The 25903-nt window shown below is 37.1% G+C and overlaps 1 protein-coding gene and 1 long non-coding RNA gene across 2 annotated transcripts in view; one reads left to right on the top strand and one right to left on the bottom strand.

Annotated features, from left to right (window-relative positions):
• HAPLN1 (hyaluronan and proteoglycan link protein 1) overlaps window positions 1-25903 on the top strand; it is an 81268-nt gene that overhangs the window by 166 nt on the left and 55199 nt on the right. The gene's annotated exons all lie outside the window — the stretch shown is intronic.
• The window catches only part of LOC142109142 (uncharacterized), a 50802-nt gene that overhangs the window by 7308 nt on the left and 17591 nt on the right, over window positions 1-25903 (bottom strand). The window lies entirely within an intron of this gene.

The raw sequence follows: 25903 nt of genomic DNA, 5'->3' as shown, positions 1-25903 counted from the left end.
AACTTTTAATCAATTCTACTTTCCATTTGTTTATTTTTTAAAGTATATAACTATTTAGTGAATTGGTACCTAAGTGAAATTCTTACATAGAAAATAAACACACCTTTGCAGGTAAAGCACATTCTGCAAACACTAAAGTATTTTTGCTCCTTAGCTAAAGTATACTATTGTAATGGCAGGTGTACTGGACACCTTCAACAGTATTGAATGTCTCTTGTAATGGATAGTGGCTATTAATACTTTCTCAGAGGGCCATATCACTCTTATGTTGTCCTGTTGATTATATTACTGCAACTTTGTACTAGTTTTTACATAATATCACTTGGCATATGTTCTGTGTGACTAAATCTTGATGTCTGTTATTTTATTTGCCCTGTATTGCTAAACTAATATTACTCAGCTATGGTAACTTGGTAGCAATTTAGTAATACATTACAAATCTGAAATTTGATTTTTGCATGCAGTAAACGTTTTCTTTACTATAACCTATGTCAACTGTAACATAATGTTGTTAGGACTGCTTTCTAAAATCAGGCTTCTTTGATGTCTTGGGGTAATAAACTAACATTTACCAGGTGAGGATGTGTTTTTTTCAATGGTAATGGATAGAACCCAGATTCAATCATTTCCATGTAATGATTTGTAATCTTTACATTTATTGTATAATTGCAATAAAACTATGGAGCCACTGTATTTAATATAATAAGTACATTTTTATAAGAGAAAAATATGTATACCATATCTTTTTTTTTTCAATCTGAAAAATAATGTAAGATTCTAGTATACAATATTTAAGAGTCTAGCAGTGTATTTTTCCAAGCTCGGCATTGCATTTCCGCAATAAATAATGGCGCATAGATGAATCACATAACTATTTGCTGTGGTTGGACCTGATACAACAAGTTTTGTGAATGAGATACATTTTAGATTTGGTTTTGATTGTACAATTGTGTATTCCTGCAACTAAAATAATACACAGTGGGGCCAATACATATGGGAATTTTCAGCGTGGAAAGTGTGTCTGTACATGTTCCAATATGATGTCATAAAGTCAAACAGACCTTTGAGTGTCTTCTTGGCACAGGGAACTTGAATTGAAAAAAAAAATGCAATAATGCATTTGAGAGCATATGAGAACAATGATCCAATGTCACAACAATCTACTTTCTTTATTTTCTCAGTTACATCAAATTGCACATAATTCAACCCATGGTTACAGTTTAAAGTGTATCGTCAAACAATACACTTGTAATGCACATTTTTTACGATTGGTACTTTTTTATTATGGAAAATGTAGCATTTCTGAAATAACATTAAATTAGATTTTTTATTACAAGCTTGTTTGAGCAGAAAGCTTATCATCATCCATTACAGTGTGCTATTGTATGTAATATATCTAGTCCACATAGCCTATAACATGTGACCTATGTCTAGGGCTGCATACTATTTTTAAGATTTATTTAAAAAAAGAAGTTTAAAAATAATAAAAATACCAGTTGTATACAAGTTATATTTCAGATTAATTCTAAATTGCAACAGTGCAAAGTGTGACCAAACTCAATAACTATAATAGTAACTATTATAATAAGTTGGTGCGGTTTAATGTTGCTTCAAAAGCAGTCTTAGCAGCAGTTCAAAACTTAACTCTCTATCTATCTATCTATCTATCTATCTATCTATCTATCTATCTATCTATCTATCTATCTATCCATCTATCATTTCAATGGGTGTATCAAATGTCATTGAGCAGTATTCTGCTATAAAACTTACGCTATATAACTGTTCAGTAATGAACATCATCCTGCAGTTTCTACATTTTACCAGTTTATGTGCTGTTTTACAAAGTTATTCCTTTTTGTGTGAGTATTTTGTGGTTGTTGAAATATATATATATATATATATATATATATATATATATATATAATTTTTTTAAAGTTGTTAGAGTGACTATGATGACAATGTTTATTATATTGTGGAACAATTATAGTATGCTTTACTGTAATCATATTGTTGACGCATAGTTTTCATTTGCAGCACATTTTCACTTTTTGACTTCGTCCAATTCAAGTCCATTCCTTGAAATCTATTTCTTTTGAAAACTTATAAAGAGACAAAGAGATTATTATAGGCAAACATTGTTTACCATAGGTGATGATGCATATTATAAGACACGCAAGGCATTTTAGTCAGCCTGAAAATCAGTTTTAGGTTAAAGTAACAAACACATGAGTGCTATTGAAGGCAAAATTTCATGTTTAGACTACAGTGAACTTCTGTTATTCAAAAGGAATTATTAGACACTCTGGCTCCACAGTCCGTTACTGTAGTGCACAGCCTCATTTGAAAAGGTATTTTGTAATTTGTAGGCAACAAAATGTTCTTTGGGATGAAAAAAAGGCTAAATGTACTTAAGGCTTCAATCAGTTGCGTTAAAGGAGGAATGAAGGAAACAGCTGGCTAAACAAATATTAAGTTTAGAGTGGATGCATTGGCATAAATTAATAATGTAGCTCTTTATTTACTATATGAATGGTAGGTTTGTAAGGATAGGCTGAAATAAATATGGTTACTGTGTGCCACCTAGTGGTTACTGCCATGAAGCTGTAAGCTTGGCCTTCAAACAAACCACATCTGTGATGGATTTAAGTGAACTCGATCCCATTTTAGCATGAACAAGCCATTTTTTATAAGGTAATGTTTGACTAAAGGGTTGGTACATGTAAAATTGTAAAATTAAGAAATACCAACGGTAACATTCCTAATGCTTTACTCACTTCTATAAAGCGTGACTTATGTGAGTCACATAGACTAAAATAACCATCGTTTATAAGACATGAATAACAAATGAAACTTTGCTAAAAGTTTGAATAAACAGAACTGTTTTAGCTTAACTGCAGCACTCGATAGCACAGGTTATTTAACCCAGTAAAGATCCAGCAATAGAAATAGGGAAGGTATGACAGCTCAGATCTTGCTGAACTACGTCTACCAAGATACTCAGCCAGCCTATTCTTTGACTCATCATGACACAACACAACCATAAATGGCAACAAGACAGACCTGACAAAGTATAAATGATAACCCAAAAAAAGAGGGACATATTTAATAAAGTTGTGCAAAGAGGATTGATGAGCTGTAAATTGTGGCAGCCAATCAGATGAGGCATCACGGTGGCTTAGTGGTTAGCACTTTTGTCTCACAGCGCTGGGGTCATGAGTTCGATTCCTGACCATGGCCTTATCTGTGTGGACTTTGTATGTTCTCCCCCATTTTGCGTGGGTTTCCTCCGGGTGCTCCGGTTTCCTCCCACATTTCAAAAACATACTGGTAGGTTAATTGGCTGCTATCAAATTGAATGTTAGGGAATATAGACTTCAAGCTCCAATGGGGCAGGGACTAATGTGAGTGAGTTCTCTGTACAGCGCTGCGGAATTAGTGGCGATATATAAATAGATGATGATGATATAGGTTGCAGCCCATCATTGCACTTTGCACCATCATATTAAAGAAGACCCAATGTCCCTAAAAAGTGAATTCTGATAGTAGATTAAATATTCAAAGGATACCTGTAGAGATTAACAAAATGGTGTTGAAGTTTTGCACCAATCAAGTTCCGTATCAGCAGGCCATTTGGCAGAGATATGATATGATCTTTGAGTTCCGCTTTTGCTTTGTTGTTCCATGGAATTTGAATTTTGCAGACTTTAAAGCTTATGCACAGAGCTGTAATGATGATGGGAATTCATCCTATTATATGGTGTGGTTGAGGTAATCCTGTGAGCACCTGAGACCCGATTCTGCTATCTGGGCGTGCATCATAATACAGCCAAATGCTCCGTGTGAAGTATATTATGAGTAGCAGAATTTAAAGTTGAATTTATCTTTAGATGTTACAGAAAATCAAGGATAGAAATGTCTATAAAAAGGGCATATACACTGGGTATCACACAAAATAAAGAGAGCACAAATTCATATAAAGACCTTATCAGAGCAACCATCCACTGACATTTTATACATTAGTTGGGTATGAGCTGATCACCATCACTTTGTGACTAACACCTAGTAATATGCACAGTTGCGACTAGACCCATTAATAAGCCAGATGTGGATATACCAAGTCATACGGAATAAAAGCAGCACACCGAGCGCTGGTAAGGATTAATGGATACGCAAATGTTATAGGCAGGATAAGGCAATCTGTGCCTTATATGTGATCTTATGTGATCCCATGTGAGTTGTACTGTTATCCAAATAGCTTGTTGAACGTGATTATTGCTATATTTTATTTATTTTCAATAAATGAGCTATTTTTAAGTCACACCAACGCTGCCATTTATTATGTCTATTTCAATAAGCATAGCAGTAGTAATGTAGTAATGGCAGTAAATAATTTGCCAATGGTAACACATTCAGTAAAATATACAGCAGTCTATTGCCTAGCAATATACTCAGTAATAAAATATGCATCGCCGTTGTAATGCCCAGCTTTGGTTGTTACTCACCGTCTGTTCTGATTCCACCACACCACTGTGGATATGTATATTTATTGCAGGTGTCAAACACAGGGGAGTGCCCCAATGATAATCTGTTTGGTTTTTTTTTTTAAGAAAATTGGTTTAAGTCAACCTATTTGTACACAATAAGTCTCCTTTACAAGTAGAAGCAAATCCAACTACATGCTGAAAGTTAGCGCTTGGGCAAACCATGTTGCAATGCAAGCGACATATTGGAAAAGTACTGATTTCAAAACTATTGAGGTGGTGCAAGTGTCAGGTTAATTTGCATGATAAAAATGCTCTATAATGCCCCCCAAAAATCAGTAATACTTTCATAGCTGAGAAGTGTTGCTGATGGTTTTACTCATATTCGCCCACTCTCCTGGAATGTCTGGGAGACTCCCGAATTCCGTGTAGATCTCCCAGACTACCGGGAGAGCATCCTGCACACTTCCTAGTTAATGACGCGATTTGTGGGGAATTGCGCCATTTTGGCCACACCCCCAGGGAAATCATTGCATACTCGGGGGTGGGGTCAAAATTACAAGATTCACAGTGCTCCCGCCCCCTTATGCCCTGAGTATAATTTTACTATGTAGAATTGCAAAATGAAATCTTATTTCTGCAGATTGGCTCATTGCCCTATGCATTATTGTTTCTGCAGTGAGGAAGTTCTTCATTCACTCAAGATTACCCATCATCCCATGCAAAATGTACTCACCCTGCCACAGACATCACTTGCTAGTTCCATATAACAGATAATCCACAAATAGATGTCTGTGAAATCACAATGGTTGTGTCTATTGTATGCAAATAACCCTACGTATAACACCCTGTTTAAGAATACTACTTTGTTTTTATGTTCTTGCTGAGTTTATGGTCACGACCTCAAACATGTCTAAATGATATTTGTGTTCTTTTGTTCAGCTATACATCAGTAATGTTTTTCCATTTGAACTACTTGACTGTTGTCTACAATTTAAGGTATTCACCACTGATAATACAAAATCATAGTATCTGACAGTAAAATGCATTGTGACAGTGAGGGGCTGCAAGATTGGCTCCTGGCCAGTTACACGCCTCTTACCCCCTCCTCCAATCACTCTGCTCACCTTTAACATAATCTGCACTCTGAATGCTGTCAGATGCAGTTATTAGGAATTACAGAAGGAATGCGGAGAAAGTATATTTTAAAAAAACATAATGAGTAGAAAAATAGGGGGGAAATAATAATAATAATGTATACTTTAAGTGTTGGCACTACGAAATAGATTTGCACAAAGAAACTCATTGGTGAATAGCCTAAATGGCTTTGCAACAAATACTTTTTATCCCAAAAGAGGTTTTTATGGTTTTGCACAGCCCATGCTGGTTAGAAATACCCATCTACCCCTGCGGCTGGTTGCTCCCACACCAGCTTTCCATTGTCAGAACTGTCAGAATTGGTAATGAGAACTGGACAGGAGAGACACCTACTTAGTATGAAAATAGTGCAAAGGTGGCTTCTGAATAGACAGGAGATATAGCCCCATCAGGCCTAGTCTTCAGCTCTTTATCTCTGGTCTCCAGCAATATGGGACCTGCAAATGAAATCTCAAATGTATGTCTACCAACCCATCACAGTATGTTGCGAAACCGTGTTAGTTGGCATCATAGGACTTTAGAACCGTGTTCATCGAGGTAATATGTGATCTAAGGTGCTGGTTTAGAGTTAGACACAAGTCCTGGGTGCAAAATTTGTACCTGGACAGACCATGTGGTGCAAATGCAATTTATTTTTGCATGCAAGGAAAATAGTGCTGGATTTTGCATATAGCACAAAAATACTGGGCAGCTTTATTTTTACACTGCAATTTAGAGATCAGCTAGCTTAAACCTAAATCTGCACATTTTAAACCCCCCCATCCTCCTGCACCACAAAATGGTTTTGTCAAGGTGCAACATGGCACCTTGTATCTGGATTTATTCCTAACTGTAAATGAAGTCCATATATTGGACTTCATTAACAATATATAAATGGACTTCATTTATATATTGTCAGAGCAATGCAGAGTAGCTTCATTACATAGGTTAGTATATAGCATCACAGAACGTCATAGCAGGGCACTGAGGGTAGCATGTGGCTGATTTAGTATCATGAGAGATTATTTTGCCAACAGCTAGAATGCCAGAGGATATAAACCATTGCCCTAAAGTCATACAGTGCAATAGATAATACAACAATAAGACATATGTATTTTTCCAGCAGTGGGATAAAAAAAACTGTGTGACTCATTCATAATTGCTCCACTATGCTTCTGCACTCTGTCCCTGTTAAGTATGAAAACAAGATTTGGCAATGACAAAGCCAGGATTTCTAGTATGCAATGTTATGTGGGATAATATGTTTTTCTACTTAGCATTTAAGTCTAAATGTTCTAATCTAGCAAACTTATCTCACAATGCAAAAGCATTGCTGATAAAGGGGGCAATGTGCCTCCAGGCTGAATGGTATCAGTGTGTAGCAGCTCCTTTCTTTATTATTCGTTGACTAAATAATCTAACTCGGCTAACCCTTTCGGTGTGCAGGACAGTAACAATTAATCTAAGAGGCAGTGTTTAGCTTAGTTTAAATACTGTCAAGAGATCATTGCCGAAAACATGATATGGGATTTATTTGTAAAAATAGCTCCACTAAAAGTCAAGTGACATGGAGCCACAAATAGCGTCCTTTTGGCCCCGCCCCTGTGGTCAAAATCCGTGGTTGCTCTGCAGAGGTATTGTTGGCAAATCCCGTCATTAATGTCTCCATCCCATCCCTTCCACTAGGATGTTAGCGGGATCTCGGGGGTCCAGGAGAACTACCTGAAATTGAGCAGTCTCCTGGATATTCAGGAGAGTATGAAAGTATCATCATTATCATCATCATCATTTATTTATATAGCGCCAATGATTCCGCAGCGCTGTACAGAGAACTCATTCACATCAGTCCCTGCCCCATTGGAGCTTACAATCTAAATTCCTTAACATACATACACACACAGAGAGAGAGAGAGGGAGACTAGGGTCAATTTTGATAGCAACCTACCAGTATGTTTTTGGAGTGTGGGAGGAAACCGGAGCACCCGGAGGAAACCCACGCAAACACGGGGAGAACATACAAACTCCACACAGATAAGGCCATGGTCGGGAATTGAACTCATGACCCCAGTGCTGTGAGGTAGAAGTGCTAACCACTTAGCCACCGTTCTGCCAAAAGTATCTTTTAGGTGCAGTTTAAGAAACTATGTTAGAATACAGATGTCTATCTACCTACTACTCCAACAGTGGTGTTGTCCATGTCTCTCTATGAACTCCCATTTATATGAACAGGATGTGGGAGGAGACTTGACAACACAACTGTGTTTTGTAAGAAGCCCCTCGTAGTGAGAGAGAGGAGTGCTGCATTGGCACATTGCTGGGCTCCAAATAAGAAGTGTTCTGTATTCTAACATAGTTTTATACTTTAGCTAAAACTACTTTTTGTTTTTATTCTTTATAATACTTTATTCTAAAGAAATCCAGAAGTACAAGATAAGTCATGTTTACAACTGTGCCATGACAAAATGAATGTAATTACACACACCTTCATGAATCTGTACAGTGAACTCATCTTCTATCCCAATTGCATTTTACGCATATCATTTTTTTTCTCGAATTACATTTAATTACTAAAATGCAATGAGAAATTTTTAGCATCATCAATTACATTGAAAAATTATTTCAAAGGAATAATTGCATTGTAAGAGAACATCATTCCTTCTGACGATAGCCATAGTTATGTTAACACATTTTCTCTAGAGAGTTACAACATACTTCTAATTGGCTTTTAGCTCACCAAACAATACAAGTTTTCATTAATTAAAAAAAAATGTATGAGATGGTTTGTGTAAAAGGTCATGCCATCCGGAGGATCACATATTGATTGCTGTGCTTGAAACTTTCTTGGGCAAACGAAGCAGTTATCATTCAAAATCTACATATCCATTTATCCCAAATGTTGAAAGCCTTTGTTCATTTTAAAGAAAGATCAACAATAATGTTCATTAAGAAGTTGCCATGTTTCTGTGAAAGTCTATCCCGCATCCCTAGCATGTAGTCATTTAAAAAGCCACAAAGAAGCAGACTTAAAATGCTTATATGTGCAAATGTTCTATTTGTCTGCTGAGTGCATACGAAGGTACAAGCCCCCTTTCCATTTTTGGCAAGTCCTAATGTGCATATGGGATTGCATATTTCATGAAAGCAAAACATTGCTTCAAAATCCTGCCTACTATCACTATGCAACCACCACCTTCATTTCTCCTAAAATTCTGCATGTTAGAGCCTAATTTTTGTCTTAAATAAATCATGGAGTAAGGGCAGCATCTGTACCATTTGTATTTCAATTGGCACATGTGCATTTTAAAGTTTTTATCACATTGGTAGCATCTGTCCATTAAAAATATGCTTTCTCTTTTATTTTGTGCCTAGTTTATATAAATGTAGGTAGGGTACATAATTGCCATAGAGGAACTGTCAGCACTTAAACTACTGACATATAAATGTCAGTAGGCTAATTTCCGACACTTCTATTATGCTGACAGGTTGACATTGTATATAGTGTGATTGGCGACATGCACAATGTTGCCAATGACAATGCCAACATTAAAAAGCAATGCCAAAATTAAAAAAGCAATGCCAGTGGTTACGGGGTATAGCCGGCGGACCCACTGACTATACCCCATTGGCAAATAACTCTGCTTATTAAATTAACTTTGCACTGATATGGTGACGGGAAGCATTGTACTCAGCCTTGGCTATTGATTGAATCATGAGTCACTCATTCTCGGGACACTTTCTGCCATTTTACTGAAGCACACCATTGTAGTGGGTCCTTAAGCTGGGGCAATAATTCCCAGGTATTCTGGAACCCAAACTCTTCTGGGCTAATCGTAATGCATCGCAAGCCAGGCTAAAGGGGCTGTACTTGCAACGAACCTAAGCCGACTCTTTGAAGGGAACGGGTTCCAAATGCCTCATCAATGTGCGCTTTACCAACCTTGCTTATTGCCTGTACAGTGTTTTCCTGCCACTTCAAAAATTGTTCCAGTCCCGGCATCAATCCCATGCACCAAGTGGTTCCACATACCTCCGGGGCTTGAACAGCACACCCGTACCAAACCTCAGCTTGCACACCAAGTGGCTCATTACCTTTGGGGCTAGACCAGCACACCTGCACCAAACCTGGCCTGTGCACAATTACCACAGTCTGCGCAACAAGTGGCCCATTACCTCCAGGGCTAGACCAGTATACCTGTACAATACCTGGCCTGCGTACCATGTGGCCCATCATTACCTCCGGGGCTAGACCAGCACACCTGTACAATACCTGGCCTGCGCACCATGTGGCCCATGATTACCTCCAGGGCTAGACCAGCACACCCGTACAATACCTGGCCTGCGCACCAAGTGGCCCATTATCTCCGGGTCTAGACCAGTATACCTGTACCATACCTAGCTGTGCACCATGTGGCCCATCATTACCTCCGGGGCTAGGCCAGCACACCCGTACCAGATACCAGAACCCGTGTACCTCCAAGCACACAGCTTCGGACCAGAACCATAACTGGTCTATGATAACATTGGATCCAGCAGTCAGGAATGGATGGGAGGGCATCTTGTCTGAATCCAAAGAGAATTAATTGATTCCTCCGTGTCCTTATACAGTCTATTCCCTTGATCCTGCCCCCACTATGACCTGTACATAGGCATCATCCCCTCCTTGATTAGTTAACTCTTAGTGAGGGCAAATAGTTATGTATACAAACCTCAGCTTTTTATCTCCCTCAGGCTTAATTCATCCCTCAGTTCTATTTACAAAATTAACATTGAGGTCAGTCGTAGCCCCCTCTAGGGGAGTGGCCACACACCCAAAGTGACATAACCATGCCGCCATTGTGACGTGGCCACACTAGCCTGTCCTGATGCCAGGAACTGACATTTTGGAAGGTTTTCCCTACACTATAAATCACCACCTTGATGAGTAAGCCATGTAATTACACACAGAAACAAAAATCTCTCACATGATGTCACAAAATAACAGTTGCCGTTTTCTACATTAATCTTATTGAATTTAATTAATAAACATGTGGCAGCAGACTTGCCGTTTAGCTTACCAACATAAAATGCTTTTTAGTTCAGATTTTTTTGTCATAGAATATTCTTTGCTTTCAATACATGCAGCACATACCACACAGTTCGAGAAAAATCATCATGAGATCTGTCAATAAGCGAAATCTGACAATAAGAACCAGCCTAAGGCTGTATAAAATACTATTTTATAACTTGCTCATGTATGAACAGATGCCTCATATAAGATGATTTTAAATATGTTAGTTATTTTTTCATTTTAGACAAATTTTAGTGGCCTGTGAATTCCGATTGCATTTGCTAAAACTTCACCCCCCTACAGAAAAACTCATATGTAAACTAATTTGTAGTGGGTGAAATAGAACCAACTGCAGAGTGTTAGAACATTCACAACATAGATTAACAGGTTCTGCTGCCAACTGAAATAGAAAACAGCAGCAAATTATTTATATCAAACATACCTCTGAATTGGATTTCATACATCCAACTTGTGTGGTTTGGCTACACCTTAAAGGTATTGACCACCTCTCATTACCATCCCCCACCCCCAGTGGTACTTTAAATAGCCCCACATTTCTATCACTAGTCACTAGCCAGTGCTGGTAGACAGAAGCCGGAACCTTAAAAGAGGTGAATGTTTTTTCTATGACAAGAAACTCATCAGGAAGCCTCATCAACACATCTTCTGGGGGGCGATATGGCCATACACAGAATACTTTTTGTTGCAGTGTCTGTCTTTTTGTAAACATATTATTTCAGGCTAGACTTTATGGATATTTTATTTATTGATTAGAATATCATTGAATTGGATGAGATAATATAGATCACCTCCACCAGACTGACAAATTGGAGAAGAAAATATTAGTTTGGCCGCATCATATGCAGACAGTAGTTTTTGTTTCGGTTACTGACTGATACTAGAAAAGCTTATGGCGTAACATTTCCATGTTATAAAAGGGACACAAAAAAAATAATGTTTGTGTTATAGGAGATGCTGCATGAACAATAATAATCTGGGTTGCTAGTCTTGGTTGCCAATTTTATAAAATATGTACTAGGAAGTAACTCAGATTGGGCCTGAGTCATTAAGGCAACTGGTAACTGGATTTTTTCAGAGTATCCTCCGCAAATTCATTCTGCTGATGGGCAGAACAGGCTAAAAAAAAGGCTTACTACAATCTACAATTTAGAGGAGTGAGCAGGGTAGGGAATTGGCGGTTTAACATAGGCAATGTACAGTAAGGGCCCGTACAGTACAGTATAGTAGTGCGCTGGTTTTAGCCGTAACTACTGCACCTGCCAGGTGTCTAGATTAAATCCTATGCCTGGTCTGGTCCGGTGCTGAGCAGCCTCGGGCTGGTTCGTCATTATGGCAGGGGGACCCCCTGCTGCGGGTTCCCCTGCTGTAATACCATTAACTCCGGCTGGCTTGCCTAGTGCTGGTTTTTGTAAAATTGGGGAGACCCCACTCCTTTTCCCCCCCGATTTTGTGACTACCAGCACTAGACTGGCAGCACAAGGGTTAATAGTGTTTGGAGGGGAGGACCCCAGGTAGTTTTTTTTTTACATCTGTTTTTTAACTATTTTATAGAGCTGCCTGGTCACCGCTTTGTGCAATACTCACTTCCAAAAAACGAACTACATTTATTGGTTGAGCACTGCAACCATCCAATCAAGCCGATTGTCATTCCAGTAATTGTGCCACCCCCTTCTTTTCAGCAGCAATACAAGTCAATAAAATGGATTTGGGGGACAGCTATTTTGCATAAATGCCAGGTGTCTCAAAGAAGGGACAACGTCATTGTAAAAGCCTGACATTTATATAGCTGCTCCAAAGGTGGAAAACCTTTGAATTTAAAACCTGTATTGGAAAAGTCACATAAAATCTCCACACTGCAGTCTCTATTATTGAAAAATTTAATTAATACTTATTAATAATTATTATTATTATTATTATTATTATTATATTTATTTATTTATTAGTGAATTATTTGTGTCAGAGGTTTATTTGTCCATATTGTAAAGAAATATCAAAACAAGTCACTGTTTTTTCTGAAAATCAATACAGAAATTGGCAATATCCTAATTTGAGGGATCTTAATTGCCAATCTGCTTGTAGTTGTGCACTTCTACATAATTTCATTTTTGTAAATTAAACTTAATTTTGAAAGTTCTTTTCATATATTTGCATTAGGTCATTAACCAAATGTTACCATATATTAAGCCCAATGGTTTCTTTAGATTCTGCAAAAAGCTGTGAGGATAATCTGTGTTTACAAAAAGGATTCGCTGTTGGTTTCTACTTTCTAGCATAGGTAATTGAACTGTTAATAATTAAGTACATCATTTTTTACAAATATGAATTTTCTGGTCATTAATTATGTTCCTTTTCATACAACAAAATGTCATAGAGAAGAAACAAATAAATTGCATCATGTCAAGGGATATTTCATTTGTCTTTCTAAAACATTTTTAAAAATTAGAAAAATGAACATACCATTAATATATTTTTTTGCTTGATAAAACAGCCGCATCAATAAAATGAAATTGGACATTTAATATTTACAACTTTCAGGCATGTGTGTAGTGAGTTATTGCTAGACATCTAAAACGATCAGATCAGAGCTTATCAAAACTGCATATAATTTGGTCTTGTAAACATATTAAAATGCTGGAAAATTATATGGTTTCTTGCTATAACATGCAGTCAAAATGAGTTACATCATAATGCGATAGCAACAAATCTGAATATTGTGCATTAAAGTGTGCCGTTCTATTGGCAAAGCAAAAAAGCAAGATGAAGAATGGGCATACATGCTTGATGAACGTGTGTATGTTGGAAGAAGCATCGATGAATCATGGTCAATTCACTGAAGAAAGATAAAAGGGTTCTGAATGTCTTTTTAAGAATGCAGGTCTAAAATGTTAGTAGGTTAAGCTGGGTACACACTACACTATTTTCGTCCAATAATCGGCTCAAACAGCCGACATACGACCGCTCATTCAAAAGTCGGGTCGGTGTGTGCAGTGACACGATGGTCGAAAGTCTGCCTAAATGGACGATTGTCGTCTCATTTGGTTGGTCGTACCGTTTAATATTTTTGTTCCAATCTCGTTTCCGCTGTGTAGTGTGTATAAACTTCCGACCGATCCACAACAGTAAATACGAAATTACAGTCATTGCTCACGACAAAATGGCTGTAAAAAGTCGCTAAAGGGACGTCCGCTCTTCCCTTTATCGTCCTAAACAAGGCTAGTGTGTATGCAGTCCATGGACTGAGCGATCGGACCATCGATCGCATGTAAAATCGGCATAAAAAGTTGGTCGAAATTTCTGTAGTGTGTACCCAGCCTGTTTGTTAGAATAAGATAAGAGATGTAAAACCATACTAACTACTAAACACTTTGGCCTGCCTCATCCAGACACTTTAGATGAAAAAAAGAAAAACAAACCCTTTCTCTTTAAACAATGGACAGTCACAGTCTTGCAAATAATAGCTATACTGTTTGGCTTAAGTTAGATTACTGGAAATCCATTATGAGTTCCCATCTACCTGATCTATGATCATATTTTCTTCAAAGTTACTTTATAATCATGACAAAACAGTCAAAGTCAACAAAACACATAAAACTTTTATTTTGTCATAAATTAAAATGACAACTGTTAACGGTGCAATAATTTTTTTTAAAAATAACTATTTTCAAATATAATTTTTATATATTATTTTACATTATTTACATAAATAAAGATGACTTCAATAAGTACTATGTGTTTAAATAGTATGTCTTGTTGCATACAGTTATTCTGTGATAGCTACTGACAGCATACATGTAATTTATAATTCAAAGATTATGCCATATCAGTCATCACTATTATCCGACATTTACATCTGCCCTGTAGCAGGTGTAAAAGATAGAAAAGCACAGGACTTTAATCAACCACATCTGTGTTGAAAAGCCCTTTCTCTACATGGCCTGTGCCAGTCACCCCTTCTCTCCCCCTTTCCGCATCTCAAGTTAAAGGGAGTAATAAGTGTCCCTTGTGTGCAGATACGAATTGACAGCAATTGGGCCCATTGGTGTAATCTTCATTTCTGGGTATGAGCGGTATGGAATCACACAAGATACACTACGTAACCGGGTGGACGTCTGAACATCATTCAGGCCCAATGTGTGCATATATGTTAGAAACTATATTTATGTATGGTACAATTGAGTCTATGTGATGATGACCAAGAAATCACCATGTAAATATAATTGCAATTAGTGAATTGTCATACAGACACTGAGGGTATTTACAAACCACAAAAAATATGGTCCCACCCTGCTTTTTCATTTGTGCAAGCGCAGCTATTTGTCCACTTAACAAAAATAGCACCCCCACTTTCCAGCCTGGCGGATTCGCCAGAAAGTGTGCAGGGTGGAATCAGCAAATATGTCACTTCAAATTCCAACCTACTTCCACTTTACAGCCACCTACTTTAGTAATTAGGACATTTCTGTTTTGCCCCCAAAATACTGAGCAGTTTAGACTCATCTATGTCCTAAATAAATGATCAGAGTAAAGGGATCTTAGGACTGTGTTTATTACACGTGTCACTTTTGTGTAAATGTTTTTATTACATTAATTTTAGTACATTTAGAAATGCACTTTCATGTAAAATTGCAAGTGTTAAATGCATCCATTTTTGGCACATCTGACTATCCAGACAATTAAGGTATTTTTGTCGGGAGGAAAAGGCAAGGTATCTGTCTATAAAACTGGGGACGTCTCCTTAAATGCATTTATTTAAATCCATTTCTTACAAGTCCTTTACATTACTCCCTCCCCCAAAGTGAAATCTCTTTACTAATATGTGTTGGAATCTCAGTCCACATAAGTCGCATTTTCTCCTACTCGTCAGGGCCTCTGACAAAGCTTCTCTATGCAAAGTCACTGTCCTTCTATCACTATCTCAGGAGGGTGCACCAATTCATCTAGTACTTACACCAATGCTTCTAGTACCATAGTACCATTTAATATCAATATTTAATTGATTGGTCATTCTGATGGTGCAAAATTGATACCCACTCATAGAAAGGTGATTCCCATAGTCCCAGGGATATTGTAGATGGTGATTCAGGTCTGGTCAGGTGGGTCTGGGTTCCATTGCTATATATACATCAATTTGCAGTGACAATAACCAGTTAATCCCCCCAAAAAAATAAATTGTTTTATAACAAAATTAAACACCAGTAAAAAATAAAAGATTATAAGCAATTGAAAAGAAATAATCAAGGTGACAATAAAACTCCAACAGTAAAATTCTGAAATATACATGCGAAGATAAAAATGAGAGACAGAGAAACCAGTTATCAATGAAAGTATGACTTCCATTAGGGATTTCATTATAATAAAGGAAAAAAAGGTTAATCACAGCCTGGTTGTAAAGAAAGATTATTCAACTTTTAAAAAAAGAAAGTAGTATTAATAAATTTTCACATACGCTTTGTGATTGATTGAGAAGGTGATATTTTGTACATGACATTTCATTTAGGGTAGAAATATAAATTCACATTTGTGGGCATATCTTATAAATGTAGCTATTGTACCCTGGGCATTTGTAGATCTGTGTTTCTGATCAGCATTATACCAATGGTTAAAAGTGATGTTCACAATTTTTTTTGTTTATATCTCTCATAAGATAATAAGTTGATTTACAAATTATTATTATTAATGGATTTTCTCCTTCATTGTGGAGGATAAAGCAACCATATAATTTATTATCTATTGTAACAAAAGGAGGCATTTAGCTGGCAATATGCAGAGAAAGCAGGGAAGTAGAGTAAAACATTGGCACAGTTATGTACCTAGGTGGAGATTAAACCAGGTAAAAACATATGTGTAGTTTAAAATTGGTTTACTTACATGATTTAAAAGCTGCTTCCTCTCTGCAAACAGACAGGGTGGGTCTGATAGTCTAAACAGAGCCAGGGATGGGCGTTTCCTTTTAAAGAGAAGGTGGGTGTGTCACCTGTCCATCAAGCTAGGCCTGTGGGAGGAGTGTCAGGTATAAAACCCTGCTTGTTTCATTGTTCAGGGAGATCAACGCTGTGCTAGCTGGCTGATCTGGACAGAGAGCTGGACTATGTATAGTAAGCGTTGAGGGTCTCCATAATTGCTGTGCAAGTATACGGTGTCAAAACATTATTACCATCCTGACAATAAAGAACCATGAAAAGGAAGAAGTTGTACGCGTGTGCTTCTGCAGTAGCGGGCTCCTGACACCACTATCTACCTGTGTGATGGTGATGTATGTTGCTGTGTATCAATGAGTTTAAACAGTCCACTTCATTTCCTATTCATTACCACAAACATTGTCATGCAATCATTGCTACTGTATTTGTTCCTACTTTGTTGAAACTACCTTTACTTTGTTTGTTGTTTTGTTCAGTCATTGGGAGTTTGTAAATTGATAGCATTATTTGCAGATCTACATATCATCATTTGGGGAATAGGAATTTAATTTAGTGTTTTGATGTATATTTAAAAAATAATATAAAACATAGATTTAAAACAAACTGCTCCCCCACCACCAAAAGTGAAGCATGCAGCAGTGCACATAGCCTGGGCTGATTATTATAGTAGTCCAAGCTATGAGTAAAAGCAGCAGCGGCCACCAGGCTAAACAAGCTGGGCTAGTTACACTATAGTGGGGTGGGGTCCCCCTGTCATTGAGGGACACAGCCCCAGTCTATTCAGAACGGGCCACCCGACACCCCTGTCCGGTGGGTGTAATTAGTGTTTAAAAGTATAAAGTATAAAAATAGTATTTTAATATGTGTCACAGCAAGCCCAGACAGTCATACATGGTTGGCGCTGGCATCCATCTCCCACTGGTATCTGTAGAGTTACATAGTAAAATAAGTGTTTAATTTTAAAAACTCCCATATTGTAGAAAAGTAATTTAATTTAAGTAAACATTTGCCCAATCCCTCATTCTCCACTGATAAATCCAAAGAGATGTTCCCATTTATTCTTCTTTTCTATTTTCTTATGTCTTCTATGGTAATCCAAAGGTTAAACAAAAAGAAAACCCTGTAAGACAATGGTAACCTGCTCCTTTTGGAGCAGCGTCACAAATGGCAGGTCGGAAACCTCTCCGCACGCCACCAATCCAGAGTGACTTTGCTCTGATTGGTTGGAGGACGATATAGCTGCTCTGATTGGCTTTTTACACATAGAACCTGTATGGGGTCTCAATGAGATTCATTGTATAAACCAGCCTGTCATAGCCTGGTGCTGATGAAATCCATTGTATCAACCAACCGCTTATGGTTTGGAGCTGTTGTGGCTTTTGAAAAGAGATCTAATATGTGGAATATTAATATAAAGGTTTATATATGTATGGGTGTTTGGCCAAAGTCAGACAGCATAGCATGCACAGTAATGTTATGCCCATCATTTGCATGTATTCAGGAAATGGGTATTTGTTTCTTGAGAGCTGATCTTTTCCACTAAAAAATCTTTAACTAACATGTTTATTTTACAGAATTTAGACTGCTGATATCAAATTGCATATTTAATAGTAGTAGGAAATGTTTTACTGTAAGTGATGCCCAAAAAGGAATAACGTGGAGCCTTTCATTCTATACATCCATGTTTGTGGCGTCACTGGTCACATATCCCCTCAATCAGTGAACAGGCCAAATTACCAGATTGCAACATGTATTATTAGCTTAGTATTTCCATGTCTTCCTACTTGACAAACACCTGAATCAAATTAAATAACTGAATAATTGGGACCAGATTTTTATAACAATTGTATTTTATTTTGTGTTCGTGCAGCAGTGTTCATGAGAATGGACTTACATGTGTGTCCATTGAGGTCTAAACAAGGTTGTTTGGAATCAGTTCAGTGTAATCTGTAAAAAAAAAATCACATACTGGATAAAATGTATGATATTGTATTCCTCAATTCTGTTTTGGGACATGCCCTACGAGTTCACCGTGAATAACTGAGGTTAAATGAGGTCTTAATAAGTTTTCAAAAGTTTAAGAGCAGAAGGAAAATCTAGAACAGCTTATTTTCAAACAAATTGCAGTAATTAGCTTTAGTCCCAGGTGGACAAGAGTTTTTGCCTTTTAGAGTGTCCCCATATTGGCAAGATTTTATTCTAATTAGGGTTGCCAGAAAAATGTCAGACTTTTAGAGTAAGTTTCAATACTATCTTGTTAAATAAATATAAATTAGTTTTTATTTCTCATTAGATTTGGTTTGGTGTTCTGTAGCGCATACAAGGCCAGGGTGGTCACAATTTACGCTTACAACATCATTGCAAATTGTGTTCCGTATTTTACTCAAGCCACAACGATACATCTCCTGCAGTTAACACTTCTTATGTACTATGCTGAGGAATTAACATGCTGTAAAAGCGCATTTTGCGCTTATGAATTGTCCCATATAAAGTTGGACATAACTCCATATGCATACACATGCGTGACCATAATTAGATTTCAGCGTATCATAGACTTGTGGTCCCTTATTTACAAGTAAAGTAGTAGAGATGCCCGAAAATTTGGAAAGGGATGGAAATTCATTTAATTTTCAGAGATGCGAAGACTTTGAACATGTTTGCAGTACAAATTATCTATAGACCCAGATTCAAACTGAGGTTTTGAAATGTGCAGTTCACATCATCGTTTGTGTTCAAGGTTCCCTGTTCACATTAAAATGAGTGTTTTCTAGTGATGGGAAATGTAATTCATTTTGAAGATTAGTTCATTCTGATCTAGTTCACACAAAAGATTAGTTCAAAAGATTAGTTCATTTCACTCATTTCACTCAGTAGTTCATTTCACTCATTTCACTCAGTAGTTCATTTAGCTCAGTTAGTTCAGTTAGATCACTGGCTCTGGAACACTGCTTAGAGAAGTGATTGGAGACATAGAATTAGTCTATTACACATACTGCAGGCATATCTACTACTACCTCATTAGATGAGTTATAGTCCTAAAATTATCAGATAAGTTTAATATGTCAGATCCTTTTTAATATTTTAAAAAGGGGAATCACTTATACAAAAACTAGTAGTGACATGTTGAGCACTGCAAAGTTAATTACATTTTCATTATTATTTTTTATTTCCATAATATACTAATGAAAAAGACCCAAATTCAGAGAATTATAAAGTGTAACTTTTTTGCTTTTAAAATTGAGATCAGTGCAATCAGGATATAGGGAAGATGTCTAAAACCTTAGGGGGGAATTTTGACAGCTGTAAAAAGACCCAAAATAGGCATCACGTCACTGGGGGTGGGCCAAAATGGCGCAATACACGAAGCCCCGCCCCCTACACCCATACCCTGCTCCAGGAACTCCCAGACGTAACCAACATAATGTTGGCAATTATGACTAATCAGCTTCTGTCATTTATCTAACAGAGTCTATAAAATGGCAGAAAATGATTAGTTGCTATGGGCAACGTTTCCACTTTATCTCTCTTGAAGGTTTAATACATCTCCCTGTATATATGGTGCAGTAAACAGAACTACAGTATATAACATGCAGCACTCAGCAGTGCAGTGTGTCTTGAGCTGACAGGGAAGGGAATGTATCCTGTGACTCATGAGCTAAATGATTGAAATGATTTGAAGAGTGAAATGATTTGAAGAGTGAAATGATTCGAAGAGTGGAGAGATTAGAAGAGTGGAAAGATTCGAAGAGTGGAAAGATTCGAAGAGTGGAAAGATTTGAAGAGTGAAATGAACTAGATGAACCACTGAACTCCTGAGCGAGGAGAATGACTCACACAATGTCTGAGCACAGCAGTGCCACCTTTGGTAGTTTAGAGGTACTGACTCATGAGTATTAAATGAGAGAGCTGAATAGAAACAAAAGAGCCAGTGTGAATGAGACAGTGAGTGAGGCTGCTGGAGCTGCTCGGCTTTATCTCAAACTCCTCCCACTTGTTTTAGTTCCTGGTGAACTAATCTTTGCCAGAGCTGTGAACTAAATGATTTAGTTCACTTTGAAGATTAGTTCATTTGAACTAATCATTCGTGAACTACCCATCACTAGTGTTTTCAACTTTAAAAAAAAAAACACAATTGAAATAATAATTTTTTAACAAAGTATAATATGTTTTAAAAATAAAAAATCAAACTGCGACTACTACTGCTACTAATAAGCGTGCAGTAATTTTGAACAACCACATGGTGAAATGGTGCATGACTCTGAGAATGTCACTTGACTCATCTGCAATGCATCAATGCAACAGGGGAAATCATGACTTAGGAACCCCCCAGATTATTATTTGTCCTAATTTCCCTCCTTTAGCTCCTGATCCTGTTTGTTTGTTTGTTGCTTGTATGTTGTCAGTAGTGTTTCCAGGTCTGAATATACTACAATGCTGCAGACATTGATTTTGCCATCTGCCACATCCCTTCACAGGTTTTTGTTTTGATTGGGATTGTGGTGTGATAAGCATCATTGATAATATTATGTTGTGTGTAAGACTATCCCTTACTTCCTTTAAAATTGTCTTTTACAATCCCCCATTGTGCCAGATTCCATTACTTCCTAATAACTTTTTGGTCTAACTTGTTTCTAACATGCTGCCACATTTGCGCTTCTGATCTGCCTCTGTTGAGCCATTTGGCTTAAAGTCAAAATCCTTTCTCAAATTCAACCCTGTAGTTTGCCCTGTTCTAGTCATTTTAGTTTATTTAAAGTAAGGAACACAGGCAAGTAGATACTGCAGTATATTTCCACTGTAGATGTCTGATCACTTTAGCTTGACCCTCAATATGGACACCTATAACAATGGGAAAGGTACCTAAGCATTTGTTTAAAGCTGTAGTTAGAATCCAGCAATTGTATTTGAAAATTTAATGAAACTGCACAAGTATATTGAAAATATTATTCCATTTGATAGAGACCTCCAATTTTACTTAAGGCAAATTGTTCCTAACCCAAATGTTTGTGATTTTTTTGGGGATTGTGTAAGATCAATTAAAGTAAAAGTAGATTGTGTGTTCAAGCAACAAAAACTTTCCTTGTCACTAGCACTGTATGCTGGGTGGATGGGGAGGAGGTGTGTTGTCAACTTTGGGGGCAGCTGGAGAAAAAATTGCAATCTACCCAAATCATTATCCACTTTCAATATCTTTATATTTATCCAAGTGTCAGTAACATATATCTGTCCATTATTGCTTTGCCTCCTCCCCAACATCATTTTTTGCAGAATCAAAGCTTGCATTAGCTCTTCAGATTTGGATAATTAAACCATACTTGCCAACTCTCTCTGAATGTGAGGGAGACTCCCTGAAATAGGGGTGATCTCCCTCAGTCCCTGAAGAGTCTGGCATTCTCCCTGATGCTGAGCCAGTACAAGACGTGGTTGGCTTCGCCATCTCTGGCATGATGACACAGTTCAGAAATTGTGTCCTATATCCACGTATTGATGCCTATGAAGGTGACCATTTTCATGGAGACAAGATTTAATCAAGGACTGACAGGTAAGACAACATGACTTCAGTAATGGAGACAGAAATGTAAAAGACCCTTCAGTCTCTTGAGATTCAATAGCTGCTTTTCTTTAATGCATAGGCTCCCGCATTTTTGGGAGACCTCCCGGGGGAGCAGGGCAACCTCCCGGTTCTCGCCCCCGCAATAGATAAGTGGTGGGGGGCATGGCGTAATGATGCAAATATTGTGTCATCATAGCCCTGCCCCCTGCTGTAATTGGTCAAAATTGTGTCAATCACTTAGCGGCGGGGTCAAAATGCTGCAATTTGTCAAGCCCCCCACCCCGCACCCACCGCCCCTGGGATCTCCCTGAAGCCAACGAGGAAAAGTTGGCAAGTATGAATTAAACACTTTTAGCTGCCAATGCTGTAGTAAATTGCAGGCCACTGTGCTCACAATCTAAGTGTTGGGGAAATCAAGATAAATAAGTTAAATAATGTCAGACCTCTTCAACCTATGAAGTGACCTGGCAGTCAACAAAATTCCAGTTAAAAACAAATAGACATTTTTTTTAAGCTAAAGAAGTGAGAATAAAAACCTACACTACCATTGTTGCATAAGTGTGCACTCCCCATACACTAATACTTTGTGGAACCACTTTTTTCTTTTACTGTAGTAATTGAGTCTTTTTGAATGAATCTCTATCAACTTTACTCACCTCGGGGTAAATGTATTATGTTCCGATTTTTTCAAATCGCCGATATTCAGAGACTTTGACAGCAACATTTAAAACGACAATCTGTTTAGAGGCAAAAAAGGTATATCCACTGTATGTACAGACTATAAAGTAGTCAGTACATGGAATGGAAAAGCAGAAACGAAACTCAAAGATTGTATTGAACTTTGTACCTCAGCTGAGAGCTTTATTTAGTATAACATTTTGTTGCAGCTCCGCTTATCCACTATAAAGCATGAATGGGATTTATCCAGTTGTAAATTTCCATCCAGATATGCAATGCCTTGTTGAATGTACTGAATAAAATAGACATATGACATATGACAAATGAGGCGTAACAGAATTATCTCTTACCAGTAAGCTACATGCTTAAAGCAGCAATCTCATGGAAAAATTAGATGTGTATTTTAGCATATATTACCCTGGCAGGCTATAGAAATAAACTTGATAATTATCATTACATTGTATGTTCAGGCTGCTATTAATGACTTCTAATTCTATTCGATTTCGAAAGTGTCATGTGACTACCATGGCAACCACAGTCACATTTGGAACGCTCTTTTGAAATCAGTCTGCTCGGTGCACTGTAAACTGCTCCCCCTCCTCCCTCTCTGCCATCTCATGACATGCTAAGTGCTGTGAGTCTGCATGTGCGTGACTGGCAGTCATACATGTCTGCCCTGCAGAGAGTTTGTGAAAAAGAGATAATGATTTGTAGGAGGATAATTGAGAAAAATCAGTTGCATGCTTAAAAGGTGCTTAAATTGCTATTTCTTTTTTTTTTCTTTTTTTTTAAAAAGGCTATGGGGCCTATTTATTAAGCCATAAACCATGCATGAACAGCTTTTTCGCATGGTTTAGATATTTTTACGTATTCTAGCTATCTAACAAAACCTAATGCAGAAAATATCATACATATCTCCTACATTAGGCTAAGTTTCGCATTAAACTGCAATCCCATAATTTTTAATGGTGACTGTGGTCTGGGGCTATTTAACAAGCTCTAAAAAGCCTAGCTTTTTGGAGCTTGAGCCCATTGGCTAACACCATCTGAAGATGGCGAAAACCATTCTACGCTATGGGGAAAGCATTGCGATAGAGGGATCCTCAGATCCTTCCCCATCGCCTTCCTGCTCTCCCCTCCGTTTACTACTGCAAAGTGGCTTTGAACATGTTGAGTATGCACAATACCACTTTGCGATAGTAGCTTGATTGGAGAGACAGACTACCGCAGATTAAAGATAAAGTCATCTCCGGGACAGCCTCCTATCGGATGTGCTGTGCTGGGATGACTTTCTAGTAAATGTATCAACAATTTGTCATTGTTGCAATGACTGATGATAATTGATGGGACAATAACCCGTTAATTATTAAATAGACCCCTATTGCTGTTTTAAAATTATATCAACACCCCTGTTTTTCTAATACATTATACAATTACTGCAAATACTGAGAATAGTTGAAAGATATTGAAGATGTATCAGAGTTGTCAGATTTTGACCAATTAGTTTAAGGAAGGATTTCAGGAGATTGAAGTTGTCTTGTCTGAATGATCAGATGCATCTATTGTTTTAATCGCAGAGTCCAATTAACATGTATATTATATCTGTTTCTGATAATGTATTTAATCTGTTTATTTATATAATATTTGTAACCGCAATGCTGCATTTGTACTCTAAAGGGAAGCGCTGGAAAGAGCATTTAATATGTGTAACACGTGCATATGACTGTGTGTGTAATATAGAGTAACAGCTTTACAGTCCATAAAATACCTTTTTGAATCTGCGTGCATATGCTTTTCTTACTTTTGTTCTCATTTTGCTTCTGAAAGACTTTATTAAATTGACCCATTGTGTGTATGTGTCCTGACTATGATTACATTTGAATTATGCTTTAAGATAAATGTCTTTTTTTTCTGACAATGGTATTCATGCTTTGTAAGACTGAACCACTTTTCAATTTTCATTTGTTTCCTGAATGACACATGCATTGCTCCAGCCTGTGAACATTTCATTTTTATAGTGCTCAGTGCTTTTCCAGGGAGAATTTCAGTTCTGTTGAACATTTCTCCTTTATGACATATAAGAGCAAAGGGGACTCAAATTTTGATGGAACAAGCAGTCCTAGAATTTTAACATGCCCTCTCATAACCATGGCTTTTATGAGTTTCTCCTGTTGTACAAGAAGATATTTTTCTTATCATTCTTCACTATTTAATGAAACTATTTTCATGGATCATTCTCTCGAAAAAGTCTTCAATAAAGAAAAACTGTGCAATACCAGAAACAAAGGAAAATGAAAAAAGAAAGGAAAAATAAATGATATACTGTCTTAAAATGTATTGTTAAATTGTAGAGAAAACAGTTATATGGAAAGAGTGAGATAAATTAGAATGCCTGTTAGACTATCCAATTGGTGGCTCCACAAGGTATTTCAAGACTTCTATCTCAGATTACATTTTCAGATTTTAACAAATCCCACAAGTCTATTTGTCTCAACGATTGTAAAATAAAAATGCATCAATCTACACAATAATACTTTGAAAACACTCTTGTTCATTACATCAATATCTATCTATCTATCTATCTATCTATCTATCTATCTATCTATCTATCTATCTACCTGTCTATATATATGTATATATATATATATATATATATATATATATATATATATATATATATATCACACGTAAAAGCCATGCTAGCTGCACCCTGAATCACTCTAATGATTAGAAAATAAGCCAGAAAATTTTGCCTATAACACCATCCAAGTTAGCAATGTTACCACTTAACATCCACTTTGGTCACATATTATAATTGCTATCTCTTCTAGTTTTTACTAGTAATCCCATAATCTGTGGGTGACGTAAATGGTTGCCTAGGTGCGTCTGCAAAGCTTTGTACAAGCTACACATGACCACAATACTAAAGTTTGCAAATAATGCTTATCTAATATTTAGTCTTTAGTCTAATATTTAGTCTTTCATTATGTGTACTGTTAAATATTATATTAATTCATTCTATATACTTTGTTGTGATGTCTTGTGCTATATGGTAGCTAAAACATTC

This window comes from Mixophyes fleayi, chromosome 1, assembly GCF_038048845.1.
Source record: "Mixophyes fleayi isolate aMixFle1 chromosome 1, aMixFle1.hap1, whole genome shotgun sequence".
NCBI lineage: Eukaryota > Metazoa > Chordata > Amphibia > Anura > Limnodynastidae > Mixophyes > Mixophyes fleayi.
The sequence above is the reverse complement of the archived record's forward strand: the minus strand, read 5'-3'. Positions and strand labels throughout refer to the sequence as shown.